The sequence below is a fragment of the Marmota marmota genome, unplaced genomic scaffold (genome assembly GCF_001458135.2).
Source record: "Marmota marmota marmota unplaced genomic scaffold, marMar, whole genome shotgun sequence".
Classification (NCBI taxonomy): domain Eukaryota; kingdom Metazoa; phylum Chordata; class Mammalia; order Rodentia; family Sciuridae; genus Marmota; species Marmota marmota.
This window is the reverse complement of record NW_025999990.1, coordinates 49,352,156-49,364,502: the sequence shown is the minus strand read 5'-3', so window position 1 is coordinate 49,364,502 and position 12,347 is coordinate 49,352,156.

Sequence of the window (12,347 nt, the reverse complement as noted above, 5' to 3'; positions counted from 1 at the left end):
TTAAGAAAAAGATAAGAGCCCCTATGTCACCCTGTGACCTTTCATAGCACCTCACACTCTCACTGGCTGTACAATTGTCAGCATTATTTGAACATACTAAACATACAAAAGTGTTTTATGAAATCAATGTTTTTAGCTGGAAGGCTTGAGAAGCACTGGCTTCAATGTTTCCACTGTGGAAGATGGTGGAGATCAAGATGTTGAATGTCAGCAAAGTCCCTGTTAAAACATAAGCTGAGTCACAATAAAATTTTTAAGAGTTTATTTGAGTGAACAGTAATTCTTGTATTGGGCAATACCCCCCTAAAAATGGTTTTAAGCTCTGTCAAAGGAGCATGAAGGGAAGGATTCACACAATGAACATGTAAGTAAAGCAAAGAAGATAGTTGATAGTTATATTCACGTAGTTGCCTTATTTGATCTATCTCATTGGAAAGTCCTTAGTTGTATAATGAGAAGCTAGTTGGTAGCTTCTGTCTGGTTGAGCTTATTTCATTTTTCTAATTATCACTACAAAAAGTAGCCCACGTTAAGGTTCAATTATGTTTGCAAATCAAGTAAGGTTAAAGTCATGTTCTAGGTCTTAGTGGCTATGTTAATCAGTTTTCTGTTACTGTGACAAACAGCTAAGACAAATAACTTACAAGGAGGAAAGGTTCATTTTGGCTCATGGGTTGAGAGGTTTCAGTTCATTACTACTTGGCCCTTTGCCATTGGGCCTGTGGTGAGGTAGTGTGTCATGGTAGGGAGCACATGGCAGAGAAAGCTGCTCACCTATGGTGGCAGGGAAGCAAAAGAGAGGGAGAAAGGAAAGAGCTGATCCTAAGAACCCCTTCAAGGTTATAAATCACCTAACATCCTTCAACTAGGTCCCACCTCTTCAAGGTTCACAACTTACCAGTACAGCCACAGACTGTAGACCAAGCCTTTAACACCCAGGCCTTGGATGACACTCCGGATCCAACTCTAACACTGGTTTTGTGTGCTGAGGGGGTTTCATCAGACCTGGGCTTCACTTTATTTTACTTTGACAATTACACAGTGGCAATGCCAGAACAAGGCTGTGGGCCCCAGTGCGATGGTTAATTTCACATGCCAACTTGACTGGATCATGGTTTGACCAGATATTTAGCTAAATATTATTTCTGAGTGTTTCCATGAGAGTGTTTCTAGGAGAAATTAGCATTGGAATTGATAATCTCAATGAAGAAAGTAATTGCCTTCCTCAGTGTGTGTGGGCATCGTCCAATCAAGTGCCAAATAGAAGACAAAGGTAAAGGAAGTTGCCTGATGCTGGAACTGGGTCATGAGATAGAACCCAAGAATGTTGCCCTCAACATTCTTGGGTGTCAAACCTTCCAACTCAGCCTGGAATCTATACCATTGGCTCTCTGGCTCTCAGGACTTCAAAACTCTCAGGCTTATACCACCGGGTCTGGTCTCCAACTTGCTGATGACAAATGATAGGACTTCTCAGGCTAATAATTGTGTTAGCCAATACAATGCCATCAAATGTCTTACTAGATATCTTATTGGTTCTGTATCTCTGGAGAAACCTGACTAATATACCTAGCATTCATGTTGAGACACAGCTGTCTTACCTTGCACCTCAGGAAAGCCCTGGACACATACCCAGCTAGAGAGAAGCTTCACCACCATTGCTCAAATGCCCATGAAATCTAAGGAACAGTTATTCCCATCTTCCTCTCTTGTTCTAAGCACTTTTCTTGCCCTGTTTACCATCATATTATATTGTTCACTTGCTTAAGGTATCTTTCATCCACCAGAATATTCTTTGGGACAAAGACTATTTGTTGATCTTGTGTCACCAGCTCAGTACAGGGATCAACATGAGCAAAATAACATTAATGAAGCAGTTAAATGTGTGGGACCATAGCCACAAGTTGCTTAAATCCAGACAGATGGGGGTGGGTGAGACAAATATCCAGAAACCCAACAAATAGCAAAACAAAACAGGCCTGATGCCTTTCAGGAGGTGCTGGCAGGGTTCAGGAATTCTAGGGAGGTCTCCACCTCCCACGAATCGTGGCTCTTATTCTCCCCATGGGTTGTGCATTGGCACGGAGCCCTTGGGTATTGCTGTCCATGCCACCTCGGGATGGAGCAGGAACAGTAGCGGCTGGTTAAGCCCTCAGCTGTCAGGTGGCCCGACAGCTGCTGCACAGGAGGCTGCCAGGAAGCCTGTGTGCCAGGTGGGAGCCGGGGAGGAAAGGCCGAGGGCCCCACAGGAATGCAGTACATGTTAGTGACCTTCTCCTTCCTGGAATATCTCACTGTCTACAAAAAAAGTATTGCACTGCGTGTTGCAATTCTCTTGACAACCACTTTGGAGTGGGGGTTAGAGACACCTACCTCATGGCATGGAGGGGTCTCTGGTAAGGACATTCCTTAGCTAACCGAAGAAATGTTCCTACATATAGTGGCCCCATCCAGCAAGACCACCTCTTCTCACAGGCACAGCTGTGCACAATTCTTCCAGTTAATGTTTCAGTCTCATATTTACTTCCCTTTTCTAACCACATCTTCTCAGTGTTTGGATCAGAACAAACCATTGAAACATCATCAAAATATTTTTAAAGTCCTCATGAAAGTACAACTTTGCCTGGTCCTTGGATGACTTTGAGACAACAGAATCTTCTTGAGAGGAAACCAATAAATTGTAGATAGGATTTTTTCCCCCCTCCTGGGGGAAAAACATTGATTAGACACGAAGCAGTTGCACTATTCTAGAAAACAATGGGGGGATTATTAGCATAAGAGCAGTGATGTCAAATTGCCCACTAATCCCTTTTCCCAGCCTGGTGGAATAAATACAATTGAAAAGGTAAAATTATTTCTTACCCCTGAAATCAGAGTTTGAGATGCAGCCAACAGAAAACTCCAGAAATCATTGAGAAATGTGTTAAGTATATAATGCATCGACCCAACCTGCTGTCCAAAAAAGATTGGGCCATATCTGCAGTAGCTCCAGGAATTGTATATTTTCTCTGTAGAACACGGATGGGAAGATTTCCATGTTGTCAGGGTCTGGCTTTCCCAAGCTTCCACACTGGGCAGGAAGTTAGGTCCTGGTGACGTCAGTTATTTTCCACATGCTGCATATTTGGGTATGAGGGAAGTTACCAACCCTTCATTGGAAAAATATCATAATAATTCTTTATTATACTGTAGCCAATTCCAAATAGGAATGAGTTCAATCATTGGATATATTTGTTCTTTCAAGTTCTTGTTTGTTCAAATTCTCTAAAAGATCTCAACAATACTTGGCACAAGCAAAGCACTCCTACACAGCAGCTGTCTTTCTACAATTTTAAATGTCTTTGGACCATGGTTAGAGTGATAGGGAGAAGGCTGAGGCTTATTTAGAGGTTCCTGTGATGAACAAGAGTTGTTGCAATCTCTTGCCCTCTTTGGGGCTGAGCCTTATCTGTCTTTCAAGCTCTAATGCCTAACACCAAGCCTGGTACAGAGGAGACACTCATGAACCCCAGATATGCAGGAATTCCTCTTCCCTGTTGACATGAGGTGGTTGGATGTGCCACACTCTTGAGTAACCCCCGAGAGAAGAAACCTCAGATTTACATATTCACCTTAACCAAGTCAGTGACTTCCGGCCACTCATTCAAATTTTCCTAGCTGATGTTTCCAATCTGTAAATCAAGAATAACAAGACCTAACCTAGAGAGCCATTATGAGAGATAAATGAGACAGCTATCAGAGTACTCTATCGTGTTCCTTCTCCCTCCCCTTTCATCTATCTGAAGATTCCTTTCCCTCTTCAGTTCTACTGGCCCCTCATGGGAGACTGGGTTGTGGAAACTCTAGCACTTTCTGCTAGAGTTTTAAAATGCCAGCTGCCCCAAATGACGCTGGCTTATCTACAGCCCATGGATTAATTAGGCTTTGGATGATTCAGAGGGAAGTTTCTTTACTTTACAGGCAGCCAAGGGATCCAGTTACCCAGATTTTAGCACACCATGTTTACACAGCATTATGCTTTTTTTTTTTAATATATATATATTTGCTTGTACTTCACAAATGATTTTTTTTTAATAGGAAGACAAGGTTCTGGCCAGCTGAAACTACCATAGTATGATTTCACCATCCATAATCTATTTTCCAGCTATAGTTCTGACATTTGAAAATCAACTCCTGCTCTCAGGAAAGCGGTAGCCTCCTTGGAGATTTCAGAGACGTGGATAACGCAGATGAGGTGTGGGTGAGGATGACTCACTCTCCGGTTTTGTCCCTCCCCCTCCATGCCACTGGGGATGTCCTGTGCATAATCCACCTTCTGATGGTCACTCTGCTGTTCTCTGGAATAATGATTCATTCCAAGGATGTCACTTTAGTTTTAAAACTTTCACAGGAAAATTTTGCATGCACTGTCTCATTGGTCCTTGTTTTGTTTTATAAATTACATTATTATTCAGTTATTCAAATTCTGTGGTAACCTCAACCTATGGGTTGAGGTCATATGTGATAGTAACCATGTTGTTGTTTAAAAACCTAGAACATAAAACTTAATGGGCTGAAAGTGCTAAGTGAATCTTTGTGCCTCAGTGCAGTGTGAGGGTGTTGGTTCAGGCTTTGAGCTCTTCCTTTTAGGTGCCTTCTCCTGCAAACAAGCCCAGGAAATGTTTGAGTGCAGAAGGAAGCTGCTAAAATGGCCTGCATATTAGCTATCACTAATAGTAGAGGCAGGAGAGCAGCTTGTCTTCTTGATGTGTTCTAAAGCTGAATTGCTCATATGTTTATGGCTGTGGCTTAGATAAGTGTCCCCCAAAGGTCCAGGTGTTAAAGGCATGGTCCCCAGTCTGTGGTGCTATTGGGAGGTGTTAGAACCTTTAAGGGGTGGGGCCTGATGGAAGGAAGTTAGGTCACTGGGGGTGTGTCTTTGAAGGGGGTATTAAACTCTGTTCCTTCCTGTCTCTCTTTTTTTCCTGACTGCCACAAGGTGAACAGGCCTCCTCTGCTTCGTGCTTTCACCATGATGCAATATGCTGCCACAGCCCCCAAGTGACAGGGCAGAGTGAACATAGACTGAAACTTCTAAAACGATAAGCCAGAACAAAACTTTCCTCCTTGTAAGATGATTATCTTAGATATTTTGTCCCACTGGTAGAAAGCTGATTGCCACATTTATATAGATATTGTTCTGTTTTACAGTATTAGCTTAACATTTGAAAGGATACAGTGAATTTCGTTTTTTTAAAGATTTATCATTAAGCTCGTGTATTATCTGGTGACTGTCAGCTCTCTAAGTAAATGTAAATTCTCAAAGACTCCTCCTTAAATGAAATTGACAAACTGACATCTGAAGTTTTCAGGATTGTCCCAGGATTTCACCTGAAAAAATATTTTGCGGCTGGGCCTATAAAACTTATTTCCTTTTAACTGCCTCACAGTATATATTAGAGTCAAGTTTTTTTTTTCCTAGTATATCTGCTGCTGATAAAAAGATAGCATTTTCCTAGACTGCTCATCAAGTTTTATGTGTTGGGCAAAAGGGTGCTCTATTAGCATTTTAATTGTGACTGCAAAAACATTCAAACCAAAAGTCCAATAGGATTTGTTTTATGAGATGCTTACATATGTCTCAGGTTCATTTATCTTGGGAGTTTATCAGCATAATAAAACACTTCATAGTTGGTGCTAATGCCAGTCTAATGGAGCCTAGGGTATGCAACATGATAATGTTCATAGTGCAATCTTAGAATAATGTTCAATGAACAGCTAGACACATAAAGTTTAATTAGTCAAAGAATAAACTTTTAAGACCCTAAACAACTTAATTATTTGCTATAAGGGTAATAACTGCTTTCCAAGCAATACCACCCTGAGGGAAGATGTGCAGGTAATGATAATGACAACAAAAACAGCCCTGCACAATTTCTGGAACTTTGAATTTCCCATTCTAAGTAATAGTGCCCTATCCCCTTGTATCCACCCTTCATCCTAGTGTGTCCTATGGAGGTTCAGGCCTTTCGCCTGGGGACCATTTGTTACCATTATTCATTCACTCACTTACATATTCATGTACATACATATTTATTGAGCCCCTAGCATGTGCCAGCTCCCTGGTGCCTGACCTCATGGTGTTTACAGTGTGATGTGGTCCCCATAAGTCATCCAGTCTGGTAGCTGCTCAGCCTCCCCATCCATATACTTCAGGCCTATGCTGCTGCCCCAGCTCTCAACCTCCCAGGATCAGGGTCAACGACCAGGCAGGAATCAAAAGAGGTTGGCATGACCTCAAGTCCAAAAGGACTAAGGATGCTTTCACATTTCTAACTCAGAGCTCAGCTTCCCTCTACTCTAAACACTGAGCCCCAACTGAGTAGGCTCATAGACTTTTTGCTACCTAGCTCAAACTAGCCTGGTCTGTCATTTCTTTTATAGAGTACTCAGTAAAACTCTGCGTGACTCTTAGAACAAATATTCTGAAATATGCTGAAGGGACAATGAGATGCAACTGGGTTTTCCCAGCCTACGAGGCAGGCTGATTAGAAAAAGAAAAGGCTCCCGACGAGGTGGATAAATTAGAAATACATGCCCCACTTGGGGTATATGCAGCCTCTTGAACATGAGCCAGCCTGGCATCCCATGTGCTAGACTTCAGCCCCAGCCCCCTTGCACTGGTACCTTTGGTGGCAGCCCTGGCATCTCTAGCTTGAAATGTGACTCCACTGGACAGAAGGAGTTTCAGTAGTGCTGTATTCTCTCAACCTTTTCCAGAAGCACCAAGCCCACACCCAAACCCCATGCAGCCATTCAGCCTCAAACTCTAATGCATTGCTTCTGTGGGCTTTGCCTGGTGTACCCAGCCTGGTTTTAGCAAGCTTCGCACACTGTCTTGTGTGCCCTATGCCTCACTCTGCCATAGCCCTCAGCAATTCTATTCCAGTAGGTATTCTATTTGCAGGTTTGTTTCATGCACACAACAGCGATCCTCACTCTCAGCTAATGATCCTGTTTCTTATTGGAAACAAAAGTATTAGTTTTCCATTACTGTAAAAAACTACCTGAAACAATCAACTTATGAAGAGGAAAGATTTGTTTTGGTTCATTATTTTGGAAGTTTCGCTTCCTGTAGCTTTGGGCCTGTGGTATGGCAAAGCAGTACACCATCGAGTGAGCATGTCACAGAGGAAGACTTTTACCTCATGGCCAGGTGTGAGTGGAAGAGGAAGAGACTATGGTCTGATAATCTCCTTTGAAGACACATCACCAATGATCTAAAACCTCTCAAAAGTCCCCAATTCTTAAAGTTTCCATCACTTCCCAAAAGCCCCACTGGTTGGGGACCAAACCTTTAATACGTGGACCTTTTCAGGACAGTCTAGATACAAACTATGGCAAATAGGAATAATAGAGCAGGAATTCTACATGTTTCCATAACAATTCCACACACTTGCAAAAATATTCTGCTTTCTATCCTGATACCATGAAAGAATGACCTGTGGACTTATCTACTGCCACACACTTACATCTACACTCTTGTATCATCCTGTCTCGTGAATCATCAAAGTTTTTTTTTTTTAACCTATTTTGAATGGTTCCCATCAGAATAATAGAATAATAACAATACTTTAGCCTGGAATGTAGCGCAGTGGTAGGATGCATTCCCAGTCATAAGCAAGGCCTTGTATTCAATCCCCCACTCCATAATGATAATAATGATAACCCCATCTTATTAAAAAAAAATCTCTTTTTTAACTCCTGACCAATCTCTCAATTCCATTTTACAGCAAAAAATGCTTTAGATAATTGTCTATACTCTGCCCTATTCCCATTTTCCCTAGAAGACTCATTCACCGCTCACTCCACGGACACTGAGAGGCCACCAGAGGCTTCCTTGTAGACAAATCCCATGCTCCATTCTTTGTCCTCAGCTTATGGATTTATCAGCAGCACTTATTACAGACAATCACCTCCTTTTTGAATTGCTTTGTTCATTTGACTTCTAGATATTTCTCATTTCCTGGTCTCTATCACTGGTTGCTAATCCTCAGACTTGTATGGGAATTTTTGCATTTTCCCAACTTCCAGATCCTGGAGCACCCCAGAGCTCAGAGTTCAGTGCTCTCATCCAACCATGCTTATGCCTGTATGAACTTGGATGTTCTCACTGCTTTAGATATGAACTACAAGCTGTGATTCTCAAATTTATATCTCAAGACAGACCTCACCTGTGAATTATGATATTATTCTTAAATGCTTACTCAATAACTTCACTGGGATTTCTAAGAGACACTATAACCTAAAGTGTCCAAAATTAAACTTTTGACTCTTTTTTTAAACATCCATCAGTTCTTCCTGAGATTTCCTTATCTCTATTTCTGGTACCTCTGTATTTGCAGCTTTGGGTTCAAATCATTGTTGATTTCTCTTATTCCTCATCTCCAGTTCACCAAAAATCCTGTTGGATATTTCTCCAAAGTATGTCCAAAATCTGAAGATTTCTAACCAATTTCATCACTATCCATTGCTAGCATTATTCTCTATCATCCTTCCTACTCGAAGTGTCATCTACGGACCAGCAGAGCTAGCTAGCCTGAGTGCTTGTTAGAAATGCAAAATTCTCAGTCTGTCCTCACACAAAATGAATCATAATTATATTTATCTACATCCTTAGGTGATCCATTTTTGCTCATTAAATTTGAGCTACACTGAACGAGACTATAATAGCCAACCAATTTCTATCCTTGTCTCTCTTCTATTTTTTACACAGCAGTCAGAGTAAACTTCTGAAAATATAAGCCAGAGGCTGTCACTCCTTTGTCAAAAGTACTCTCATAGCTTTCCCTCCCACTCAGGGGTAGAAGCTAATGTCCTCACTTGCCCATGGCTTTACTTTGAGTTGTATTTTCCCTCCATGACCCTTCGGATTTCATCTCCCCCTGTCATAGGAGAAGACGTGTCTCTGAAGAAGTTGGAAGTTCCCAGAGGACCCATGGGGTTCTTGGCATATGTGACAGAAAATAATTTCATCATGCACCAGTCAAAGGCATGTACAATGGTTTGTTGAGGAGAGTAGATACACATTCAAGGGAGAATGGGGGCCATCTCAAGAGAGGTACCTTTGGGGTAAAACAAGGAATACTCATTTGAGGGAGAATGTGGACTATCTCCAGAGCAAAAGACATTCACCTATTGCTGTGGTGTGTTAATACTTACAGTGGGCTGGGTCCTAGGGTCTGGACAAGAGGTGACAAAATTTTGTGCTGGTTTTCCCTTCACTTGTGTATTGCCCTCATTTTCCAAGGAGGCAGGCCAAGGGCATGTCATTCAGGAGTTAGAACTACTTCTGAGTGCTTTTTGCATCTCACTGCTCATTGATATTTTCTTTAAGATTCATAAGACTCTTTTTATCCTAAATCCCTATTGCACTACCACTCTCTGAATCAATTCACTTCAGCTACAGTGACATCCACACACTGGACAGAAAACTTCATGAACCTCAGGATCTTTTCTTTTGATGTCCTGAATCTCCACCCAGAAACAGGCAACCTGTTCCTTCAGTCCATTAAGATCTTTGCTTAAATGTCAGGTTTTTGGAGGAGATTTCCACCACATCCTAGATAATGTCCATCATTTTGCAGGGGGTATTGGGGATTGAATAATTTAAGGGCACTCGACCACTGAGACACATCCCCAGCTCTATTTTGTATTTCATATAGAGACAGGGTCTCACTGAGTTGCTTAGTGTCTCTCTGTTGCTGAGGCTGGCTTTGAACTCATGATCCTCTTGTCTCAGCCTCCTGAGCCGCTAGGATTACAGGCGTGGGCCACCACCGCACCCAGCTGTCTATCACCCTTAATCCCTGATCTTTACCTATTTTTCTGCATATTTCTTTACATTATAGTCATATTTATTATCTGTCTCTCCCCATTAGAATATAAGTTCCATTGAAAAACCAGCCTCTACCTCAGAGCAAAGCTTGTCCAAGGAAGGGGGCATGACCCTTGTCCTTGGAAAGACCCACAGAGCACTCCTAGGCTCATACATACCCTGCTGAGTTGTTTATCTACAAATAACAGGAGAGATCTGCTGCACCAGGTGTCCCTGACTCAGTCAGGCTAGGTGGAGACCCATAGCAACCCCCTAACAGCCACCAATCAGCATGAGACAGGGAAATACCTGGGATGCCAGATGACCCTCCCAGTAGTTTATGGTGGTTGATAACGTGTTGGGAAACCATGTAGTTCAGCACGTATTCCCTCGTGGTTTAAACCAATCAGTTTAAATGAATCCCCCTCTTGTACTAACCAATCACCCTTACTTGTTCCCGCCAGTGAATATGCTAATCATGTTTTAGAGTTGTTTTATGATTTTCCCGCGGTGTGTGATGATTTGCTAAGAGATGCTATGATGTATGTGAAGTCCCTGCCCTCCCCAAAGAATGTATAAAACTGCTGCAAACCCTGGGCTGGGGCCTCTCAGCATCACCAGTTGCTGTGTGCGCGCGGAGGACCGAGCTAGCTCGCAATAAACACCTCTTTGCTGCTTACATCGACCTTGGTCTCTGGTGGTCTTTTGGGGATCCTGAATTTGAGCATAACACCATGAGGTCAGGGACTTTGCTGTTGTGCTACCTGTTCTTAGACTAGTGGTGGTAGATTCTCCTTAAATATTTACTAAGTGAATGAATTTCAAGTTTCCTACTGAGTATTTTGTTCACTTTATAATGAGATTAGTCTTGGGATTCTTGGTATTAGTCTTGGGATCCCAAAGCCTTGGGATTCTTAGGTAAAGTGCATTGAGTACTCAGTCCATGGCTTGTGAGAGGGCTTTCAAAAGCAAAGATTTCTTTGGAGCTTTGAGCTTATCAGTTGATAAATTTACTGCACATTCTTTCCCAAGGTTCTGGTCACCAGAGCAGAATGGAGACCCAGTGCTGATGGGGTTGGGGGTGGGTGGCAGGATGGCTGAGATGTACACACAGTGTGCTAATGGTCCAGGCTGGCTGGAGGGCTTATTCCTAAAGGTGTGGCTCAAACCTAGCCCAAATCCAGTCCCAGATTTCTCGAACATTTTCCCATCTCCTGGCTACCTTTCATTTTATTTTAGTCTTAGCAGCAGGTTTGCATCTGGCAGACTCCAGTTGAGGCTTTATAATCAACAGTGAAGCTGAGCAGTGTGAGCAGAGCTACTCTGACAGCTAAAGGCTGGCTGATGATGGTACCAGGGCCGCAGAAGGTCCAGGTAACCAGAGCAGGCAGCTGGACAGTAAACCCCAGCGCTTGTAACATCCACAGAATCTGGGCGTGACACTCAGTCACACAAAAGACCATTGTCAAAGATGTCCTTAAAAAATTTAATAAAGAATTGTATCCAGAAGCTCACAATCTTTTAATCAGATATTTGGTGGACTTACTCACTTCTGAGTTTCGTTCCTCTTTGGATGGAACTGGCTCCCTGCCACTCTGTGCTTGTGACAAGCTAGTTTCATGCATGTGTTACTGTTCTCCATCACCTCAGGAGTTTCTTAGTCACTCTCTTAACAACCCTTTTCCAGTACTGGGACTGGCAAAGACCTGAGAAACATTTTTGCCCAAGGCTAGCATTCAGCAAAGTTAAGCAATTGGCAATTGATGGTTTGGCCCATCTGTCTCCCAGTGATAAAGCCAAACTTAGATATAAGCCACTCAGTGTCCTTGCTTGAAAGTCAAGGTCAGACTTAAAGCCTTCAGCTCCCACCACCTCTCCTCATCTTGGCTCCAGCTTCACCCACAAGCCCCCAGACCTCTGTTCAGTCTTTGGCCCAAGATCCCACACAGCCTTCCTTTCTTGGTTTGTTGTCTGACTCCAAACCACAGAGTTCAATCTCTGTCTCTCCAAACTTCACCCTGGGAAAATTACTTCATTTCTCAGTTTCCTCCTCTGCAAAATGGGAGCTAATGCTATTGACCCTGTGGGGTTGCTGTGACATCTACAAGAAATGAAGTGAGAGAATTTCCTATAACCTTGTAGATAAATACTAAACAGCTCCTCCCCTCCCCTTTTGAGTCCCCATTTCATTGTCTTGCTTTCAGCTATTATTAAGTAGGAAATGACTCTGATAAAAGAACTTGCAGCCCATTTGACCTTGAGCAAGGTGCAAATAAGTGATAAAGTCCAATGTGTTTAAATAAAGCTTAATGTGCCCCGAGGCTGTTTTGATTCTTTAGCACAAAGAGTTGGCTTTCTTACCCTACAGTTCTAAAGTATGAGGGGCTGAGATATTGGGGGCTCTGATGGCAACTGTTAACTGTCTGGAGGAAAAGCCTAGGAAGAGGCAATGCTTGCCCACTCCACCTCTGAGTCCTCTTCTCTCAATGCC